The sequence below is a fragment of the Poecilia latipinna genome, unplaced genomic scaffold (assembly GCF_001443285.1).
Source record: "Poecilia latipinna isolate Pla-1442-1.1 unplaced genomic scaffold, P_latipinna-1.0 Scaffold666, whole genome shotgun sequence".
NCBI lineage: Eukaryota > Metazoa > Chordata > Actinopteri > Cyprinodontiformes > Poeciliidae > Poecilia > Poecilia latipinna.
This window is the reverse complement of record NW_015113282.1, coordinates 243,257-260,324: the sequence shown is the minus strand read 5'-3', so window position 1 is coordinate 260,324 and position 17,068 is coordinate 243,257. Positions and strand designations below refer to the sequence as shown.

The following is a 17,068-nucleotide window of genomic DNA, read 5'->3' as shown; positions in this document are numbered from 1 at the left end:
GAAAATGCAGACACTGGGTGAATCACAGTCTGATATCAGGCGCAGGTTGGGACCTGCAGCCTCAGGTGAGGAGGCGCTCATCATCAGAGACGCCATTCAGCCAAATCACAGAAAACCTGTGCGTAAAACCTCTCTGACCAATCAGAGCCTGAGAATCCACAGAGGCCCCGCCCCTCGCCCTGCCCCTGCACATCCCAGTGTTTTGATCCCGGTTTGTTTCTGTGTTTTTGCTGCAGAGGATCACAGCGTCGCTCGGCTTTTTTCACGGATCTCTGTGGTCCACGCTTGTCCACCTTCTTGTTTTCTGTCTGTCTGAGTTAGAAATAAAAAATAAAAATAAAAAGATGTCTCCTCAGCTCCGGAGGGTTTCCCCATCATGACCTCACCGGGCCGCCGCCGCTCCTCTTCACCGGGATTCCTCACCGCTCTTCAGTGAGCCTGGCTTCATTTTGGCACCTCCTCGCTCCGCTTCAATCCGCTGATTTTTTTATTATAATATATTTTTTATTTATTTCTGGATCTGTGAGCTCGAAGTGTCGCTGAACAGATCATTGATGTTTTGACGCCAAATTTGGACCTCCAGAAGAGAGAAGAGACTAAATCTCCAGCAGCCTGTTCTTCAGGGTGAGTAGCAAAAACTTGTTTTTCTTTTTTTCACAGACTTCAGACAGAAGTTCATGAAAAATGAATGAGATCTCAGATGCATCAGTCTCAGCTTTGTGTCTTGAATCTTATCTTATCTTATCTGCACACTGTTGCGGTTTTTTTTCCTTGTTCTTACAGTAAGTTGTTGGGGCAGTGCCAGCTGCTCCAACATTTCTGGTTCTTAGGAAATACGTTGCATACTTTTCATACCTCCATGCTGCACATTATGAGACAATCACACCACACCTTACTGGATTCCAGCAGCGGCGACAATTAATTAACATCAATAAAACTTCACTCAAAGACTAGAACAGCATTCCAATATGAACACTGTAAATAATGTGGAGAACTTAATTAATTTGGCAATTTCAGAGGCGGATTTACTTCGACCTAAATTAGAAGACAGGTGTGGAATCCCTTCTTAGTTTTATTTTTAACCCTTATTTAACCTTGACTTGTACTTCTTGTTGCTATTTCACAGGTTTGTTTAACAAATACACTCTTTTCAAAATGTTTTTTTCTAGCCACGTGTTTTACAAACAGTGATGTTTTGTTTTTAAATTTGATCTGAAGCTGTGAATAAAAGTAGTTTCTGGAAATATATGAAACATGACAACGGCTGTTGTCATTTCCTTGGAAATAACAGCATTTAAATATTTTTGATTCACTATTCTAACTAGAGTTTATTCTTATCATTTACCATCTGAATTTCATATTATTTTTTTATGGCATCAACTATTATGTTTCTCAAAGTTTATGTAAGTAAAGTTTTGGTTTACCAGAATGGAAAAACTTAACTAAATTAACTCTTCTATGAAGAAACCTCACATTTCAGATCACCAAATCTGAAATTGTACAGTTCTTAATTTCACCCCATTTATTTAAAACAATTCAAATACATCTTTTTATATGTGAAATTCAGTAGTTGTTAGTTTTTCAAATAACAGGTCTCACACATATGTCTTGGATCTTACAGTGCATTAAAGGAGTCAATTTCCAATTTGAGCAGCTAAACAGAACCATGTCTGTTGTAATTGTGAAATTAAATAAGAGATCCACCAAGAAGTAATCCAGTTATATTCCTTTTAAAATGGCATTGATAGGTAACCGGCCAATCAGACTAAAAAGAGCGTTTTTTTCTGATCTGTTATTGTATCGTTTGAAGGGTTATTAAATCAAACTAACAAAACTGTGTGGATGCTGTGACTGAGGAAAGAAGACTCCTCAGCTATTTTCAGTTTCAGGTGTTTTAAAATGACGTCAGCAGGATCTATTTAAAAGGAAACTGTAATTTTCTGTGACGGGTGTGTCTGCTGTTCATTTAGGCTGTAAGTGAGAGAGAGAGCTGTCCAGCAGATAACAGGAAGGCTGAATGGAGGAAAGCATAGAGGCTTTGTGTTTTTCCTTTATGCCTTTAGCTTTTGTCTTGCTTGTCAACTGTGGTTCGTTTAGTCATTCACCAAAAATGGATCAAACCGATTTTTCCATCTCAAGCATAATTTTTCTATTATTATTGGTCATTGTTAAGATATAATCACTGTATCTTCAAACCCATAACACACACTACTGGGGCTCCTTAAATATGAAGTGTTTTTCAAAAAGAAGCAATATGCATTAATCAGATGTCTTCCTAACTAATGCATGTATTTTAAATGCTAAAATGGTCTAAATCTCACATTTTTGCTGATTTAAAACCTGAAAGGCAGCAACTCGTGAAAATTTACTGATCATTTTTCATCAAACATTTTGTTTACCAGAAGGATTTTGATCAGAATCAGTCACTAAATAATTTTTTATAAACTTTTAAAAGAATAATGTATGAAAATGTTCAGGGTCGAGGCAGTAATGGGGCTAAAGAAAATTTTGAACTGTCATGTAAATTTGGTTTTGTTTTGTATCATATATGTTGAGATCTTTTTAATCTAACTCATAAGGAGCAAGCAGAATAAGATAAAATTTAAAAAATGACAGATAGCATAGATTTCTAAAATATGCATTTCTTCTGCTGAGATATGTTCACTAGTACTTTTTCAAACCAGGAGTATCAAACTAATTTTAATTTTGAGTAATATAAGGATAATGAATGTTATCAAGGGCTGGTTTTGCTGGAATGTATTGATAAAACCCATTAAGAACCTGTTAAAATATGAATGAATAGCTGCCTCTGCATACAGTAAATTCTTAAAATTAAATAATATTGAACATCTCTTGACATTTATCACCACCTCCCAGATTTTGTGATTGTTTTTTGTGATTTCTTTTGCAATCAAAATTCTGTTCCTGCTTTAGAAATATTTTAAATGTTTTTGACCATATTTGCAGAAAATTTGTAATGAACTCACAATTATGCATTAGTGAGAAAAAAAAGCAAAAAAAAAAAAATACTGGAGGGACTGATGTAATTCGGCAGCATACAGATAAAAATGCTTTGAATTGATTGATAATATTATATTTTATGACAACTTTTTACTTGAAGTGTCTATTTATTCTAGAGTTTAGAGGGCCACATAAAAAGCTATGGTGGGCCGGATTTGGCCCCCGGGCCTCAAGTTTGACAGAGATGGTGCGATCCCGTGTGACTGTAGTTTAGATTAACTTGATCTGACGTATTTTTGGGGCTCTGTGCGGCGGCCCACCTTTACCTCAAGGCTAGGACCGCCTCTGGAGATGCTGACTGTACAAGCCACGGTTTCCGTTCCCACAACCCCACACACTTTAACCGACACGCTTCAGGATTAGCTTCTCCCACTCAGCATGGCTCAAATGTCCAAATATTGACTGTCTGTGGTGAAACTAATAATAGAAAAAGACTGGATGTGCCAGCGAGAGCCTCAAACCAACTGGACCGCAGCGTTTTTGCCTGATTTTGAATAATAATTCAGTCAATTCCTCCTCCTGCTTACAGTATACACATCAGGCCTGAATCGATGCCAGACCACTGATCCAGGATCTGCCTTCATTACTGGAGATAATTCAACCGGGTTCAGCGTCTAGACAAGTTGTTCCTCTCAGACACTTAAGTAGTGGCCTCCCTGTTCATGGACGACGTCAAACTGTCTGCATTTTTCCTTCCTGACATTGATATATAACGCTTGGCATACACACACACACACACACACACACACATACACAGTCAAAGCCTGCTGTGCCACTATATCAGCGTGTTGCCACAGCTTTTTGATCTGCCTTAAACCTAAATATTGCACATAAACCCCCGGCTTGTTTTTTCCCCTCGCGCTGTAATCCGTTCTGAAATCTGAAACCTTTTTTCCAGAGACTTGTGTCGAAGCGCCATTAGATGAGTTTTCATGGAAATAAAAATGCTAATTCTCGTGATCATCAGGAGTGCATACGACTAATCCTCCAGATTCTGCCAGAAGGGGTTTTTGCTCTGTTTTATTTTAATTTTTTAGACATTTTCCTGAAAGAATTAAAATGTTATGTAGCAGGCAAAAGAAAACCCACTGATTTCCCTTGTTTTTAGCATTACGGAAACTGATGCTTCTGCAAACACTGACTCAACAGACCATCCCTAATTATTTCTCTCTGCTGCAGTGTATATTATTTTTTTCTAAATTGCTAATTGATGCCAGTTTAAGGAGCTTCCTGCAGTGTTAGTGGTGCAGCCAGCTGATGCTGAGCGAGAAGCAGCTTGAAAAGGTCCGTTGCATTTCCTCAACTGTCAGACTTCAACTCCGCAGAGGGGACCTAATGCTCCCTGGAATCCCATGAATGCATCCCAGAGAAAGCCAAAGATGTTTGTGTCAGCTCCAATGAGATTGCTGGAAAGTGCCTCTTGAGGTTCAAATTCCTGCTAATTGGCAACGTGGCCAGGCACAGACGCCTTTGTTCACTAATACAGGAGGTTTCTGTGTGTGTCAGGCTGATACACTGAGCCTGGCATCAATGAACTGTTTGTTTTTTTGTTTTTTTTTTTGTTGTTTTTTTTCTGAGCTTGCTGCTCCCGGAGCATCGATATCGGCGTTAGGACAGGTCACTTCCACTTATTTAAAACTACCTCTGTAACCTTTCTCTCAGGGATTGCAAAAGAAAGATTCAGGGTGGTCCACAACTCTAGATTGCATGGCTAACAGGAATCTTTCGAGTCAAATTCAATAAACTGCTTTTAACCGCAATGAAGCAAAAATGTGCAGGCAAGTTAAACAGACTGCAGTTGAGCTTGCAGCTTGATGACTTCATTTAATTTTGCGGGTGTCTCATTTCCCTTTAGGACCAGTGCGGATTCACTGACACTGAGCTGGGAAGATGTAATTTAAATTTTTATGATATCATAAAGAATACAGTCCTGGTAAAAAGATACTGGGCGCTCTTCAATTGCAGGGTTTTAGAAATGATTTAGTCTTCTACAGTTATTTCAATTTAACATGAAGTGTAGAAAAACACAGATTTATCATCATTATATATTAAATGAAGACTAAAAGGATGGCCTTTCTGCACCCAGTAGATTTAGGAGAATGAGTAGCAGCGAATTAAATAAAATAGAATAATATACTTTATCTTCCCTGGTGGGGAAGCTAAAAACTAAATAAAAATACTTGGTCAAATTTAGTGGGGTTTTTTGCAGTAAACTTGTTTAGTATCATCATTTTGTAAAAACTAGAACGCGTTTCCACACAATGTTCTGGCAAAGTCAACTATTTCGAGTTTAATGTGATGAATGCTTTTGCAAGGTACTGTAAAGTTTGGCCTGAATTGGGTCGTCTACGCAGTGAAGGCGTGTTTTAAAATGAGTCGACATGTTTTCAACAATGACGTGAGCCTGGAAAAGTCAAACAGAAAACTTGTACATCTGGTTATTGTTGCTGAAGGCGATTCAACAAGCCACTGTACTTAGTCTGTCACGCTTGGTTTTCAGTTTTGTCTTTTTGTCTTAGCTTAGTAAATAAGGGCCTTATGGATTCTGTTGTGTTTTTGAACGTTTGAGGTTTGTCTGTGGTGAACATCAGATTATTACGCTCTGATATAAAGATGTTCAGAATCTAAAGATGCAGGCGCTTTCTTTTTACAATAACTGTAAATCCACTGAAACAGAAACAGCAGCTCACAAATTACAGGAATTGTGAATAAGCCTCTACTGTAGCAGCAGCTGTAGAAATTTGAGCGTGCTTTTTGTTTTTCTAAAGAAGCATGATCCCCGTTTGGTTTCAGAGCTCTGAACCAACAAAAGAAAACCGCGGTGTGATTCCAGCACCGATCTCCTTCGGTTCCCTGCTGACTCGGTGTAAAGGCTCTCTGAGCGAGAGAATGTCAGAAACGGATCATGTATCCAAAAATGGGACATGAGATTTGCGATTGCGTCCCGCTGACTCAGGCTTTTGAATTTTTTATGCTGCAGACACGAAACGTCTGTCGCTCTGGCCCAGATTTGGTGCTAATTAGTGTCCGGCTTGGTACGCGGGCATATGGCTGAGCATGGGAATGCTGCTGCCACCTGTTCTCACATCGCTCCCGTCCTGTTGCTCTGTTTCTCTGCTTGTTTGAAACTGAAGCCTCAGTGGCCTAGTTTGGCTCTTTTTCATGTCTTTGTTGCTTCGTGAGCTCTTTGCTCTGCTTTACGGTAGAGATGCTCCAATCTGATATTAACATCCGTATCGGCCTTGATATTGAAAAAAACTTCTAGATCAGGTATTGGTGACAATGTGCCCGATCCAGATCGACGCCACGTTTTAATAATTTATTTAACAATAAATTTAGAATTCCTAATTGCACTTTTTGAACCATTTGAAAGAAAGTTATTCACAATATATTTTTACTAGGTGTGCACTGATTGCAGTCTTTTGGCCAATCTTTAAAGATCCAGATCGTGCTGAGACTGATTTATTGGTGCACTCCTAAGTTTTACATGTTTAGCTGAGGCAGTCAGTCTGTTCCTTTTGTCAGTTTCAGTTTCTTTATTTGAAATTGGCTGACTGAACAAATTAAAGCTGAGTTCTTTTTACACGTTTGGCCAGTATTGGTGCATTTAAGTGTGCAGAGTTATCAAATAAATTTGTAATTCAGTTCATTAATGTTTGTATTTAAAAAGAGAAATGTTTTCAGTAAACTCAGCGCTGTTTTTCTGTGTCGAGTCGGTATCGTCTGATACTAAACCTCCGATATCTGTATCTGTATTCTGAAGTTAAAAAAGTGAATCAGTGCATCCCTACTTCTCCGCGGCCTTGCTGTTAACTGACAGTTTCTGAATTTCACTCTGTTTGACAAAGATTTAGAGACGGTTTCCACCCCAAAGATGACCGCTGCATAATAAAGGCGGCTGAATAGTCTCAATGCATAGTCCATTCACTCTGAAATATTCCTCTAAGCTCTCAATCTCTTGGCCATTTGAATGAAGCACCAGATAGTGTAGATGCAGACAAACAGAGGATGGCTTGTATCCTCCCAGGATCCCCTGGCCACTTCCTGTCCCTCTGCTCTGGGAACGGGCCAGGGTGACACAGGCCACCCATCTCCCGCTCAATCCACCCACTGTTGCCTCAGTGGAAAAGCGGTCCCTCTCGCCCCCTTATTCCCGCCGCTCTGCGCACATTTTCTTGTGACAGGAAAAGAGTCTTTGGCTTTTAGAAAAGATGCCTCTGTGTGCGCGGCTTTGTGTAGGCGCAGCTGTGCGTTTAAAACGTGCCGGTCTCCATCCTCTGAGAATCGCCGCAGTGTACATGGGCTGGAGAGTGGAAATTGGGGATTCTTTTAGACTGAGCCTCCGGTCCAAACAAATCTATTTATTCCAGCAAAATCAGATGGGACACAAAATGTGTCATTCCCTCTGACAGTAAAGTGTAAAATACAAAATCTTACCACGTATTTTTGTCCAGTTTCTAGTGCAAATATCTTTGTATACTTGAAATAAGACAAAACAAACTTACAAGTAATTTTTCAGCAAGAAATATGACCTTATTTTCAATCAATAATTAATTAATATTCAAGAAAAAGTATTAGGTTAAGTATTTCACTTAGAACATATCTAGTACTTTTTCATCAGTATTAAAGTATTAATTAAAAGAAGCTGCTATATCCTTCTGAAAAGTTACTTGTAAGTTAGTTTTGTCTTTCAAGTGTACTATGACATTTGCACTAAAAACTAAACCAAAAAGATGTTGTGGTTTTGCACTGTGGGCCCAAATCTTTAAATTTTTCCAGATTTTTTAAAATGTTTTTATGGAACCTGTTAGCATGGTGGCTGTTTGAACATTTTTGTTGTTGAACAAAATATGGAAATTAGTAATTTATTCCACCTACAAACCAAAAACTTTAGTTTGTGTTGCCTTTTTGAAATCAAATATCTTCTCTTCCTTTTGCATTAGAGTGGCTTTGTGCAATGTAAAGTTTGAGACCTCAGCAAACCGCAGCATGTTTGTGTGTCAATCCTTTTCTGGCAGCTGAACCTTTTTCAGGAAGTGGCGGCTCTGTCCTCTCTTCAGGCCGTGACCCCTGGTATCTCACCCATCCGTGCTGATGTCAGACTCCGATGAGATACAGAGCAGAGGCGTGGCCACCAACTCTGAGCTCTGCACTGATTGCCTCGCAGTTGGCGTCTGCTTCAGCGCTCCGCTGCCCCACCGACCTGCATTTGAATATTGAAATCAGGGCGCCCTATGAACAAAGGGGTGGTTTAAATGAGATGGAGGAAATTACTGCAGTGTCGGGGGGCCTCGCCCTCCAATCTGCTATGTAAATGTCACGACAGGAAGCAGTTATGTTTTGATGATGAAGCGTGACATGGACATATTTCGTGTCTGCTTGGTTTATTTGTCTATCTCCAAGGAAGGAGGGTTTTCTGTGATCCTTTGTTTCACTTTCAGTTTAGAAACGTAAAATTGACATCTAATTGTGGTTAAACTTCCCTCTTTGTGATGCAGTTGGAAGCACTAATGCTTTACAGAAATCAAGTCGAGGGGCTTTTAATTCTGCACTGAGTTTGCATGTTCTCCCTGTGCATGATTAGGTTTTCGCTGGGTACTCTGGTTTTCTCCCACAGTCCAAAAACATGACTGGTGTTTTATTGGTCTCTTTAAATTGTTCTTAGGTAAGAGTGTGTTGTGCATGGTCCTGTGTGCCTCTGTGTGTTTTCACACCTGAAAGTAGACCAAAAATACCTGGTAAGAGTTCGTGTTTTTGCACTGTAGGCCCAAATATTTTCATTTATCCAGTTTTTCTTATGTTTTCATTGAATGAGCCTGTTGGCATGATTATTTAAAAATGGTTGAACATTTCATTGTTGAACAAATTGTGAAAATTAGTCATGTATCCAGAGTTTCAGTCCAATAGACTTGGTTTGATTGGGGGACCAAAATTGCGACATTTGTTCCATTTTCAGCTGGTGTGATTCGCTTTCATGAACCAAACTATTTGAGAAACTTGTTCCCTTCCTCACCTGTGGTGCTGCTACACCAAGAACCACTGAAGGAAACAAAACAAAAACCACTAAAGAAGATGCAGAGTGCAACTTTCTTCTTCACAAAATGTAAGCAAGAATGGAATGGTGTCAGATTTTAGGGTTTGTAGGATTTCTCTCTTTTTTTCCTTGTTAAATTAATACCACAAGCCATTCCTCTGCTTTGTTACTTAAATATGCCATGAAAATCAACTTGACCAACACTCCAGTACTATATCTAGACCAGAGGTATACAACGGCAGTCCTTAAGAGCCACTGTTCTGCAGCTTTTAGACGCATCCCTTCTCCAATAAACTTGAATGAAAAGGCTACATTTCAGGTCAGCATGTTCTGCAAAAACCTGGTGACCAACCCGTCGTGTGATTCAGGTGTGTTGGAGCAGGGATTGCATATAAAAGTTGCAGGATAGTGCATCTTGCCAGAACTGTATGATGAAAATGGTCTTTCTTGTTTTAAACCAAATGAAGTCCCAGTCAAGCCGGGGCTCCTCATTACTTGAGGTGTTTTCGAAGACACATAATGGGAGTAAGAACTGATGAGCAGGCACAATGCGACACCCTCCACACACCCTTTAATTCAATATTGATAATAAACAACGTGAGCTCGAATGTTTTCACAGCAGTTTGAACAACCACAGAGCGAGCGCCCAAGCAGGATGCCGCCCTGGACCGACGGTTGTCTATACCTGCTTCCCCAAACGCATTCCTGCTCCGGGCTGTGGGAACAGGAGCGAGGTTTAAACTCGCCTCATTCTCAACCCTGCATTCCAGAGCCGTGACTGGGCCCAGCAACACCAGCGAGCCTCGGACTGCATCAAGAACACCTGGTTCATTTTACATGCAGATGAAGTTATGTTTAGCGTGTCTATATATGTATACGTCTGTCTGCGTATTTTATGTAAAGTCCCCGGGGACGGAGGGTGTTGTATTTCGGCGCTGTTGGGATTCCTCATCCTGCATGGCAGTGCCGATGAGAAGCTAAACGGTACAAGTGCTGGAAAAGCTTTAACCCACTGAAGCGTGAGGCATATTCCAGTCTCCATGGAATCGAGTGGATCAAATGCAGCCTCTTTGAAATGTGAAGAGAAGGGGCGAATTTAAGGCTTTGCTTGTACAGTACCCCAGTTCACTGCAAGGAAGCAACAAAACACAGCCCTGTGTGATGCTGGAAGAGATCTAAAGTGCCTTTTTAATCTAGCCTCTGCCAGTTTTTTGGACCTTTTCATTTCCCTGATGCTTGAGCGTCTTTTCCCCCAGCTCATGTGATATACTGCTGACACTTGAACGGATGAAAGCCTTTTCCTTTTCCATTTTGTCTGAAAAGAAGGGATTGGAGGAAAGAAAATAAGGGAAAGAGTGTAAGGATGGAGATAGACTATGAGGGACTAATCTAGGGGGTGAGGGGTCGTGGAAGGAATGGACTCAAAGCTCTTGAGGATTATCTTCTACTTCTTCTCCCTCCCCCATTTCAGAGGCTCATAACTGGAGCTGATGATTTCACGTGCTCCTAATGATCACAGATCAGGATTCAGGGAAGAGGGGATATAAAGGTTAGGCAAGGACTCCATGCCAAAAGTAACACAACTTCAATGTTTGTCTGCAGGAATACTCACATAGTACTGCTGAGATCCTAATGCATGCTTCGTATGTTTCTTGTCCAGAATCCAAAGTTCAGAAGATTTCACGAGTGACAAGAAAACTACACACACGATCTTACCAAGTAATTTTGCTCTAGTTTCTAGTGAAAATGTCTTAGTACACTTGAAATAAGACAAAACTAACTCACAAGTATATTTTTAGCAAGATATTGCAGCTAGGTTTAAGTCAGTAATTCCTTAATGTTGATGAAAAAGTAATTCTTCCATTGGCGCATTATTTCACTAATAATATGGGAAAAATGTCTTGCTATTAGCGAAATAACTTGCCAATGGAATAAATTACTTTTTTTGCACTTTACAAGCAGGGAAACACATCAGAAAACATCAGACAGTGGAAATTCATAAATGCAAAGGAAATCTGAGTATGAATCTCCTTCTGTCTGTCACAAGAATAAACCAAAGTCTGTTCTGGATGGAAGGAGAGATGGGGCTTCAAACTATATTTTTTCACAAACACAAAAAAAGATTTAGCAAATCTGTAATCATTACAGCATGATTCTCCTTTTCATGCTTGCCTCAGTCTTGTTTATTCCTAAAGCCAGACAAAATATGAAAATACTATTACCATTATCCAACTTTCAAATTATTTTTAAGTGGTCTCACTGTTCTATGATCAAATGCAGTAAAGTTAGAAACCATTGAATTATAAGCTACCAATCTTCAGTATGACCAGCCTTGCATCAACATTTAGTTTTCTTAGACACCACAGGGGGCGCTCACCCATCAGATCCCTTGGTTGGACCAGCAGAAAAGCAATAGAAAACTCATTTGGGGGGCAAAAAACATGTTTTCTTGTTGTTGTTTTGTTGTACTCCCTACTTGTGCTAGTCTGCAACACAACTTATTGTTTTCAGTTTTTTCTTCTCATTATAGACAAATTGTTAGAGTTCAGCTTCATGTTTTAACTCTTCTGTAAAAAGAACAAAAAAGGTTTATTGATTTTACCAACTGCATGTCACCAGGAAAGAAATACCAGATTACTATATCTTTCAGCTGATATCCTCAATTCAGTTTTTGAGTGAAAACCTACTGCTGTTGTGATGTAACTGATCTAATTTACCTCCAACCTCTGGCAAGTGCCAATTTCAAGATGCGAACATGAGCTCAAGCATGACACATAAACGGTAGACATGAACTGACCTCGCTTGTATGTCTCATCTGTTGCTCGACCAGTTATCACCCAGCCTTGAAATCTGCTTCAGGGAACCTGGGATTGTTCTGGATAAGGGCGGTTACCTGTTTAACTGAAGTAGTGATGTAATCCTTAAAATCCCTAATTCTGAGGTGTTAAAAGCAGAAACATGAAGAGTGACGTTTTGAGCATGTTGACCTACTCAGCATAATGAAATGGGTGGGAAAGATAAAGAAAATGAAGTGTAGCCCAGAAGCCATTTGAAGCCAGTGGAATAATTTTTCTTTGGAGCTGATGCAGATGGACACTTTCTACAATTTTGTACTTTTGAGTTTTGTCAATAACTACACTGCTCAAAAAGTAAAGGGAACACTCAAATAACACATCCTAGATCTGAATGAATGAAATATTCTCATTGAATACTTTGTTCTGTACAAAGTTGAATGTGCTGACAACAAAATCACACAAAAATCATCAATGGAAATCAAATTTATTAACCAATGGAGGCCTGGATTTGGAGCCACACACAAAATTAAAGTGAAATGTTCCCTTTATTTTTTTGAGCAGTATATTTTGTATCGTATTAAATGGAAAATATTAGCTAAACCACCACGTAATCTTATTATATAGGTTCTTCTTTCGCTTTTGTTTTAAAATCAGAGCAAGCTGGGCCACACACATCACTTTGGTTCATCTATTGATTAACCTTGATTAAATACAGCCAATGTTTTCCAAGTAAGTTCTTATTGTTATTGTTGGGAGCAGACTAAAAACATTTTCTCTCAGTTATACATCTTTACTTTAGGCAGACATCTTAAACTTACTTTCAACATGCAGATTTTGACTCGTGCTAAAAGTTTGGTCACATGTGCTCAGCAGAAAGCGACACCACCCTTCATCAGAAATGGCCCAGATATTTTCTTTCTGAGCCTCAATCCCAAAATAATTTGATACATGTCACACTCAGATTAGGAGCAGGGGATGACAGAAAATCTGTCATCCCCTGTGATTAACCTGCAGTGGCTACCAGAAGCATTTATTTGGATGAGAACAAAAAAAAATTCCCAGTTAACCCTGGGTTTAGGATACCGTGGCCAGCTGCTTGGATTGTCAAATAATTTTAATGCTTGTTTCACTGTGGCGTTTGGCAAACAAAAAGTGATTAAGAAAAATCTCTGGATCACTTTTGTTTGTTGTATACCGCTGCATAGAAATGTACTGTGCACACAAGCTTCCACACAGTGAAAGGGAAAGGAGCTCAAAGACCCCGATCCTGTTATAAAAGCCAAAGATCCTCAGGCTCCATGAAGTAAATGAGTAAACATGATGTAATTTTTAAAAATTGGAAACTCCCTTTGACTTATCAGAAGATATTTGCAGGTGATTTCACCTTGCCTCCGTTTCTCTGGCTAGTCCCTCTCCGTCTCTGTTCCTGTATGCCTCTAGGAAGTGTCAGACGTCCCACATATTTCACAAAGCCTCCACTAATCTTGCCTTTTTCTTCATCAGATCGGTATGCAGTGCTCTCTGAGAGTTTTGGCCCAGAAAGTGTGGATGTGTGTGTGTATGTGTGTGTGGCTATCTTACATCTGTGCAATTTGTTGGTTTGTGGAATGCTTGGAATCACCTCCATGGCAACAGCGGGACCGTGCGAGTGCGTGTGTGTGCCGCAGTAAATATTGACTTCACCTCCTCCCCATCTTTGTGCTGCCTGTGTTCAGCCTTTGCACACACTTCATCCAGGTTCCAGTCCTGGCACTGGGGGTGTGTGTTTACCTGTAGACCTCCAAACATGGAGGAACTTTCTGATTCTTCTTCCATTATTTGCTTTTTGCTGTGTTACATCATCTTCATAACATTCTGGTACTCGGTGTTAGAAAAAAGTTACTGACCAGAGTTGTTAATTCAGATTGTAGCATTTTTATTGCACTGTATTTCAGGGTGTTTTCACTCCTGACAGTCTTAAGAACTAATTAAACTTTTGAACCAGTTTCTCCAGCAACAACAGCCCTGAAGCGTTAATGGTTATCTGTTTTCTACATCGCAGAGAAGGAATTTGAGTCCCATTCTTATTTTCACTATTGTTTCAATTCAATGAATGGTTTTCAGGCATGAATGGCTTGTTGAAGGCCACACCACATCATCTCAGTTGAATTTCAACCTGGATTATAGCTGGGCCATTCCAAAACTTTAATTTTGTCTTTTTGTAGCCATTCAGGGGTGGACTTACTGGTAAGATTGAAATCACTGAAGCACACCAGATCCTTAAGAAATTTCTGGTAAAAAGCAGAATCTATGTGTTAATCATTTATAGCAAGTTCTCTAGATCTTGAAGGAGTACAGCACTAAATAAGTAAAGTTTATTTATAAAATGTTCAGACATAAATGTCACAAAGTGCTGCACAACATAAATCACAGATAAGTTACACACAATATAAAAACATAGATGTCTGGGAGAACAAAATAGTTTTCTGTTTAAAGAAAAAACAGAAGCAGCAAAATGAAGCTGTAAGAGGAAAATGACCTACAGTTTTGGAGCCACTGACTGAAAGGCCCTTAATTTTTAACTAAGTATGTAGAACAACCAGAAGATTCTGGGGTTGCAAAATGTTTGGTTAAAACTGAGACAAATAAGATTTAGCTAAAAGTCTGGTTGCTGCGTTCAGAATAGCTTGCAGACATAAGAAATTATGATCTGTCCAGACAGGTAAAAACAGCATAATAATAGTTAAAGTGTGATGACACAAAAATATGAAAAATTTTCTGAAAGAAACGGTAAATAGCTCTGATTTGTGTCTCAAAGCCCAATGAGGAGTTGAGTTTTTTTTTTTTTTACACTGGGCAAAAAGAGGCAACTGTCTGACTGGTTTTAAGATGCAGTTGCCTGGCAGCTAATAACTCAAAGGCTCTCTTTTATTTGGGCTTAAAACCAGAAAATTACTGGAAAGAAATTCACTAATCTGAGATAAACATTTTACAAGGGTGAACAGCTTAACCACCTCGTGTGGTTTAAAATAAAGAAACAATTGGATGTCATGAGCATAAATGTGATAATAAATGTCATTAAAAAATGAGTAATGTTAGCAAATTGAGGAATGTAAAAAGAAAATCATAATGGGCCCAGAACCAAGCCCTGTGGAACTCCACAGATTAGAGGAGCAGAGGCTCAGGTCTGTCATAATGCAGAATTTCCTGTCAGATACATAAGAAGATAACCAGCCCAATGGCAGAGGCAGAAATACCATCAACACTGAACATTTTACATCAGCATCAACATTTTATTGAAAAATTCAGAATGAATGAAGACGTCTCAGTGGAATGCTGCTTTAGAAAGCCAGACTGAAAGAGCGAATCAGAGATCCGTGACCGACTCAGCCAGAATCTAAGCTGAGTTTCTACAACTTTATCGAGTATTTTACTCAGAAAATCCAGCTTGGAGATGGAACTGAAGCTGCAAATCAAACCAGTATCAAGATTATGTTTCTTCAGGACAGGAGTTGAGTTCTTGTGTCCTATTTCAAGTGTTGGACAGGAATCTTGATTCTGAAGGTCAGACACTGATCATGTGGAAATCAAGTGAAATTAAACCAATGAATTCAAAATGAATTCAAAATAATCACAATTAATGCATAGTTTGAGTTGACATTGGACTTTGTTGGTTTAAATAGAAATTCCTTTAGTAGAAAAATCCTCAAGTGATTGATTTTCTACCACAGAAGGAAAACAGAAGGAATTCTCTTTCACAGAATGAATCCAAATAGAAACTGTGGAAAGGTGGTGCTCTCGTACAAACACAACTAAATATCTTTTTGTTTGCTACTGTAGAGAAACCAGGTGAAAAACCAGCGATACCCTGTGTTTGCGTAGAACCAGGAACTAACCCACCTAAACAGTCGTTCATGCTTCAGATGGTTAAGTACATGCATACGTTGAGGCTCTCGGCAGCTGCTGTCGTTCGCCACAGTTGGACCGGTCTTTCCTGTCTTGCCTTCTCAGCATCCGTGTTGTTTACCGGCCACAGATGGGATGTCATTGCTGCGTTTGGTGAACACGATTAGGGAGTAGATGTTGATAATCTGGACAGAACTAGCAGGGTTGGATTATGGTACAATTGGCGGCAAGTGACGCAGGAGCCAAAGCCTTTCCGCTCCCTCCTCCCCTTGTAATAATCACATAGGGGGCATTAAGATGACAGAAGACATCCATCAGGCTGCCTTCGGACTCACATGGATGTTTTCCACACAGGCCAAACTCTCTGTACATGCATGCAGACTCTCTGATCCCTTGTACATGTTCTCTGACAAGTCACATGTGGAAAGGGCTTTAAAAACATCAAGGCTTGGATCGTCAGCATCGCTAACTTTGGGAAGCATCTTTGTAGGTTTGGTTAAGAAGTTTATCACCATACAACCGATTTTAAATAAGGACAGTGTGTCTCCCAATATATTCTCCACTACATGGGAACAATGTGTTAAACGCCCGATGTCTGCTGATGCAAATGCAATAAAAACACGATAGTATCTTTCTGTGGTCTGGCAGCTGCTGTTCGCTGAGCTCACTTAAGTGGACTGGGTTGGCGTTCATCTGGCTCTGATGTGCAATATGTGACATGTCCAGAGTAGTGGTCGCATTACGAATCAGGTCATTTTGCTTTTAGCCGGCGCTCTGGACTGAGATGACCCTCTTTAAACTGCTCCAGCCACTAATGTCAGGATCAGAACAACTGTTAGACTCATGAAAATCTACAAGACATCTCAGACCATGAAACTTGAGCATTTGTTATTTATTAGGTGCAAAAGCCTGAATATATTACCAGAGAGAAGTACTATCTAATTCCATAAGCAAATCAGTGCCTTAAAGGCATCTACAGTCTTCTCAAACTCATATATGTTTGATGGCGCTCCCGTTTCAGTATACATAATTTGTGTCAAATTCCAGTTTTAAAGCCTTGCAAAGTGCCGCTTTAAACATGTCTTAACTTTTACCACCTGATGTATGATTGCAGCTGTGGTTTTGCTCAACACCACCAGCATGAGACGGAAACATGTTTTCAGTGGAGTACATGTTTCCACTGAAACATGTACTCAGTGGAATACCAGAAAAAATAATAATAATAATTTTTTGTTACGATCTACTAAATCAGCACAGTGGACCCGCGGTATTCAGTGGGGGTTATGGACCACAGCCATCCACGAATACTTGAGACGCCCTCTTAAAACACTTA

The 17,068-nt window shown here is 39.6% G+C and overlaps 1 protein-coding gene across 4 annotated transcripts in view; it reads left to right on the top strand.

Annotated features, from left to right (window-relative positions):
• Window positions 1–184: 184 nt before the first annotated feature.
• src (v-src avian sarcoma (Schmidt-Ruppin A-2) viral oncogene homolog) overlaps window positions 185–17,068 on the top strand; it is a 36,927-nt gene continuing 20,043 nt past the window's right edge. For 2 of the 4 annotated variants that reach the window (XM_015044279.1, XM_015044278.1), the window contains exon 1: window positions 185–624. The gene's annotated coding sequence lies outside the window, so the exon portion shown is untranslated. The remainder of the gene's footprint in view (window positions 625–17,068) is intronic. The other 2 variants (XM_015044281.1, XM_015044280.1) reach the window with 1 other exon arrangement.